Source organism: Scophthalmus maximus, chromosome 5 (assembly GCF_022379125.1).
Source record: "Scophthalmus maximus strain ysfricsl-2021 chromosome 5, ASM2237912v1, whole genome shotgun sequence".
NCBI lineage: Eukaryota > Metazoa > Chordata > Actinopteri > Pleuronectiformes > Scophthalmidae > Scophthalmus > Scophthalmus maximus.
This window is the reverse complement of record NC_061519.1, coordinates 6,252,999-6,259,314: the sequence shown is the minus strand read 5'-3', so window position 1 is coordinate 6,259,314 and position 6,316 is coordinate 6,252,999.

Genomic DNA, 6,316 nt, shown 5'->3' with positions numbered 1-6,316 from the left:
TAGAATGTATTCCTTCAAATCTTGCAATATTCATTTCTCATCATGGTTTTGTTTGAAATTTGAAAATGATTCTTCATTATAATATATTAGCTTTTACCGAGCTCGAATTCTGTCCAGAAGCTACTGATTAAGTGCCACTATTTTTCTTCAATTGTGAATTTTTTTTTCTTAAAAGTGATCTATTTAGCAGAAGAGTAATAATGAATTATTAATCTGATTGTGAACAAATGAATGGGTTTCTCTCTCCTCTGTGATACATTGTGCTGCAAGGAGGAGCGTTGCACCTTGGAATGCCAGACCTTGTCATGATCACCAATTTGTGTTTGTGTGTGTGTTTGTGTGTGAAAAAATAATCTCCATTTACCTCATTAATGTCCCTGTAACATGTCTGTGCAGTGAGGGATCTTGGGAGTGTTGGGGAAGCCTAATTTGCCACAGGGTCTTGAAATGACACACACCTATATAGTGGATGTGCAAAGAAGTTCAGAGTCCTTTACATCTCATTTATCATGATGTCAAAAGCAGTGTGGTGTTACAGCACATACTGTACAGCTCAAAGTCATGTCAGTGAGACATTGAACTCCCAGCAGTGCAGAAAGATGGAGGCTGGCCCAGGGTTAGCCCAGGACACTAAAAATATGGCTTACAAACAAGGAATCTTGCATACAGTCTCTGGGATTGTAAATGAAATAAGAATACTACAGTATATGCAGCATGAGTTAAATAAGGATTTGCTTTTAAGAGGTTTCCAGGAATATGGTGTTCTTGATGATGTACAAATGTGGAGAGACATATGAGCACGTACGAGCAGCCCTCTGTGGGGTACACTACACACAAGTAGTAGCACCTTAAAGGGGCAGTAAGTAATTTTAAACCAAAACACGTCTTGTAAAGATCTGCGAATATATCCTCACGGTCCGCTAGTTGTCGCTTCTGTGTGCGCGCCGAAAAAGGAATCTGGGTTCTCGGCTCAGCCCTGGCTCTGTGAATGGAACCCGTGCTAGCGAACAACGGTATAACTCTACGGGCTGTTGCCCTTATGTTTTGCGCGCCAGTCTCACATACCCGAGGCTGCAGGATCGTGGCCCACTCAGTGCGGCAAAATCAACAACAACAACAAAGAGAGGGACAAACTTTCTCCAAAATCACTTACTGCCCCTTTTGCCACACACCATAAAAGACTAGAAGAATTCAACTTGGTAGAACCAGGACAACTAACTCAAGGCCGTGATAATGAAGTCAATATACTTTGATGATCTTCCTGTTTTACAAACCTTAAACGCTATGTCAAGGAACCAAAGTGTTTTGTATCAAATTCCAAATCCGATTCACACTGAGAGGAGCATGGTGATGATGAAGGAGATGCGAGTGTCTCTAAATGCTCTTCAGATCATGTTGTTTCAAGACATTTTTTTGAAGGTTCGAACCCCTCTGGGATCCAGCAGGCAAAAACACAAAGTTCTCAATGTGTTCTACATTTAAGTTGTGTGCAGAGACATTACCTGATTTACTTTTGACTCACTACAGCTTGTACAGTACGTCCTTTCAAGCAGTGATTCCAAACCCCTCGGGGGGTGCCAGAGATCACAAAGGGTGCATGAGGCTCTGTCTGCCTTTACATCACACCGAAACGCGCATATAGATTACATTCAAAGTCGATGCAAAGACACGACTAGACGCGTATTTGTGTGTTTCTGCATCGTTACTTCAGAAGAGCACCTCTCAGCCTCTCGCTCTCTCAGTCTGTCAATCAGCAGTGCACTTCATCTCACGTTGCACCGGCATTCACGTAGGCCAACACACCAGAATAAAAGACTGAGGTCGGCTGTGGCTTTATTCAAGTTACTAGTGCAGAGCTCGTTCTCAACATGTACGTTTGGCCCGCGGTGTGGCTGGCTGCAGTATTCTTTTTGAAACTGCCAAAAGTGACCAGCAGTAGTTGACTAATGCTGCGCTGTTGCACAAACAGTTGTTTGTGCCGTTGTTGCATTGACAACGTATCTGACGTCGACGAGTCCCATCTCCAAAATTTATCAATACTGAACGTAACGTGTCCAAATTCAACACTGTACTTTCTTGGGCCAACAACACACGCGACAAGTGTCAGGCTGATGAGATGAACGGTTCTCCAGATACGACTGACCTATTTCTTGAATAATCAGCAAGACAATGTCTTGAGCAGTGCAGATTACCCTCTCTGCTGCACTTAAATATAAAATATGTCTGAAAATGTACTTTTAAAAAAATGTTTGTGTATATATATATATATATTTATCCCCTCAGGAAATAATCTGTTCATAATTTTATACAAATTCCTATTTTTCCTCAAAATTCCTGCAGGTACCAAGTTAAGTATTTATGTTAATTTGGGGTTTATTGTTCCGTGCTGTTATTATTTTAATGCAAAGAATATTTTCAAAAAAGCTACTTTGCCCTCTTTTTTTGTAGTTGTATGTGGGTGGGGACCACCCGTGTCCAAACAACACATGTATAGGTTGAATGGCTACAGTACACAATTGTTATATTGTTATATATAATATTTCAATGTCCCAGCAGTAATTATATTTTTGTGTATATTTGAAACACCTGATGACAAAACGGAGGAAAGAAACATATTCATCCATATACATGGTAAACCAAAGAGAATAGGGAAAATCGATTTTATTCTTTGGTGCGCGTATGGGAGCAGGGAGTGGGGGGGGGGGGGGGGGGGGCGGGGCTTGGCTTGTCCTGGATACGAGCAAGGCTCCAAGGAAGAGAAGTTGGGAACCACTGCTTTAAAGGACTGTAAGCAGTTCTGAGGTGTTGTCAGACACATGGACCGCGGTTGTGGTAGGGCCAGTAGAGCTGGGGCCTGACATACTTTTGAACATCAAACATGTGAGAAAAAAAACATTTCAACTAATATTTCATCACAGCACACTAGCTGCCGTTTCTGTCTGTGTGTGCGCTGAAAAAAAGTTCACATTTTTGTACACAGCCCTTGCTCTGCTGGGGGCGCTGCTGATGGGCCCGACCAATTTGAAATGTGTTCCGCGGCCCATGGTCAGGCATTTGACCTGGAGACAGGTAGTGTTGCCTGTGTCATTGGAAACAATCTTGGGTCTCATGATCTTGGACTTCTTACTTGATGTGTAGATCATTTTTCAGGTACTGTCATATTTCAACAGCCACTGACAGAACGCCAACAAGGTACAGTGAATCATTGCTGTAACACAGATATGCAAATGCATAAAGGCATCTTGTCAAAAACTGAAATTTTACAACAAAAATTTGTCGTAGGTCCTTGACAAACGAATCAGCATCTTTCAGCACTCCTCTCTGGCTAAAAACAGCACCCCTTGTGGCACCCAGTGTAGACCATCCCAAAATAAAATCAACCATTTTTCTTTGTATCCCAGCTACTAAGCCTCGGGGGGGTCTACACAGGTTAAGCAGTGCCACAACTGGGATGCTACAAGGTTATTTTAAAATCAATACTCTACCTTTAAAAGACATCTGAGGGAGCTACCATTTCCATTTAGACATTTTTGCATCTATTTTCTCTGTAATGTTCTCCCAGTTCTTCTTAACTATGTTTTCTTTTCCAAAAAACACTCCCAAGTACTTAATGCCATCTTTTTTCCAGGTTAGGCTTTCTGGGAGACCGCCATGCCATTCACCGACAGTGAGGGCTTCACTTTTTTTCCAGTTCACTCTCGCTGCCGATGCTATACTAAAATCACTAATGATGCTGGTCAAAAGGTCTGCATCTCTCCGATCTTTAACTAAAACAATAATGTCATCCGCATATGCTGATAAAATCATGTTTCCATTAAAACCAGGTAAAACCAGACCTTGTAGGTTTGAGCGTATTTTTTTGATAGAGCATATAGAGCATCCCTGACAGAGCACAGCCCTGCCTGACACCTCTACACACTCTAAAAGGAGTACACAGACTGCCGTTAATCTTCAGCACACTCTCAACTTCATTGTACAACACCTTGATCTTAGCTATGAACCCAAACTTCTCCATGACTTTCCAATGGAAGTTGTGCTCAACGCGGTCAAAACATTTTTCCTGGTCTAGCGAAATCAAACCAGTATCTATACCCAACGAACTCGAGACATCCAAAACATCCCAAATGAGGTGGACATTGTCCACCATGGACCTGCCGGGTACACAATAGATCTGGTCCCGGTGGATGACCTGGTCCATAACCTTCCCCAGCCTGGAGGAGAGGAGCCTGGTGGCTGAAGGCTCTGCCTCCCATTCTACTTTTAAAGACTCTGGAAACCACAAGTAGTCCTGCATTTACAGAGCGTTTAAGTGATCTATTGGGATAATATGAAATATCAGCTCTGTATGATATGATGGAGCTACTGCCACCTTAAAGGCCTTTGGTACATAGCCTGTTAATATAGATCATTTGAACTGATCTAATATGGAACTATTAATTAAAGGTAATACATCCTTAAATAGCCTTGATGGAATAGGATCTAAAAGACAGGTTGATGACTTAGATGAAGTGACAAATGAAGTCAGCTCAGCCAGATCTATAGGGGAGAAGCATTCTAAATTAAAATAGGCAATACTGTTGGTTCAGAGGCTGCTGTACTGGACATTGTGTCTGTGCTCTTAGTGGGAAGAAGCTGGTCAATTTTTTCTCTGATTTCTCTAATCTTATTAGTAAAGAAGCTCATGAAATCATTGCTACTTAGAGTTGGAGAAATAGATTGTTTTACTCTCTGTCAGCCCTGGCTACAGTGCTGAAGAGGATTCCTGGGGTTGTTTTTATTTTCCTCTATTAGTGAAGAATAATAATTGGTTCATATGTAATTAAACTATTTTTCCAGGCTAGGTGAGATTCATCTAGATTATTGGAATGCCACTTCCTTTCTAACCTACATGACGTCTGTTTTAAAGCATGTGTCTGTGCATTGAACCATGGAGCTATCCTCCTCTGTTTGACTGTCTTCTTTTTCAGAGGGGTGACAGTGCAGCAGCCTCACTACGTTCCACACTCGTCACTATCAACAACATCATCAATTTGTGTGGGAGTAAAGTTTTGATAACTATACTGCACTGTATCGACACATGGCAGTGGTGTAAATAACAAAGGAACTTTTCTTTGAATTTACTTACAGAGTTTTCTGATGGAACTTTTCTCCAAATTCAGTAAAGTTAATAAACGAGAATTCAAATGTAACTAAGTAGTGATCGGACAGAGGTTCTCGAGGAAATACTATTAGATTGTCTATGCCATATGTCAGAACGAGGTTGAGGGTGTGATTAAAACAGTGAGTGGGTTTGTTTACATGTTGAGTAAAATCAATCGAGTCTATGAGCGAATTAAAGGCAGAACTAAGAATGTCGTTGGCAACATCCACATGAATGTTGAAATCACCCACTATATTACTTCATTTGTGCTAAGCACCAATTCAGATAAAAGTCTGAAAACTCAGATAAAAAGGGCCTGGTGGTCGATATACAACGACTAGAATAACTGTTTTTTGAAATTTCCAGCTTGGGTGAAAGAGGCTTAGAGCCAGGCTTTCAAATGAGTTAAAACTATGTTTAGGTCGAGGGTAAGGCAATAAGTCTGATTGGAAGATTGCTTCTACTCCTCCTCTTCGGCCTGTGGTCTGAAGAATATGAGTATTATTATAAGAGGGAGGTGTTGATTCACTTAAACTAACATATTCTTCTGGCTGTAGCCAGGTTTCAGTCATACAGAATAAATCAATGTGATGATTAGTTATCAGATCATTCACTAACAAAGATTTAGATGGGAGTGACCTAATATTTAATAATCCACATTTTATTGTCCTATTTTTAGGTTAATTTATAGGCTTTGTGTTGATCTTTATGAGATTTGTGTGAATTACACCTCTTTTATTTACCTTTGGTTTAGATAGTTGAAGTGGTCGTTGGGCAGAAACAGTTTCTATGGGGTTTTGTGGGGGCGACTGCTGTAATAGAAGTGCAGAGAAGCATGTAAGACTTAAACTCTGCTTCCTGGTCCCAACTCTGAAATGTCACGGGTTTGATCGTCTAGGTAACTGAGTCAAGTTTCTACAAATCAGAACTGCACCATCCAAAGTTGGATGAATGCCGTATCTCCGCATCAGACCAGGAATTCTCCAAAAGGTGCACCAGTTATCTATGAAGTGTCCCCTGCCGGGTGCTCAGTTGGTTGCAGTTTGCAACTTTACGACCAGATGCCGCCAGAAAAGTACAAAAATTACACACTTGGGCTTTACGTGGGGAGATGGAAAAATCTTATTTACTGGAAGAGATGCAAACAAGTACAATAAATGAATTAAGGTATGGTGA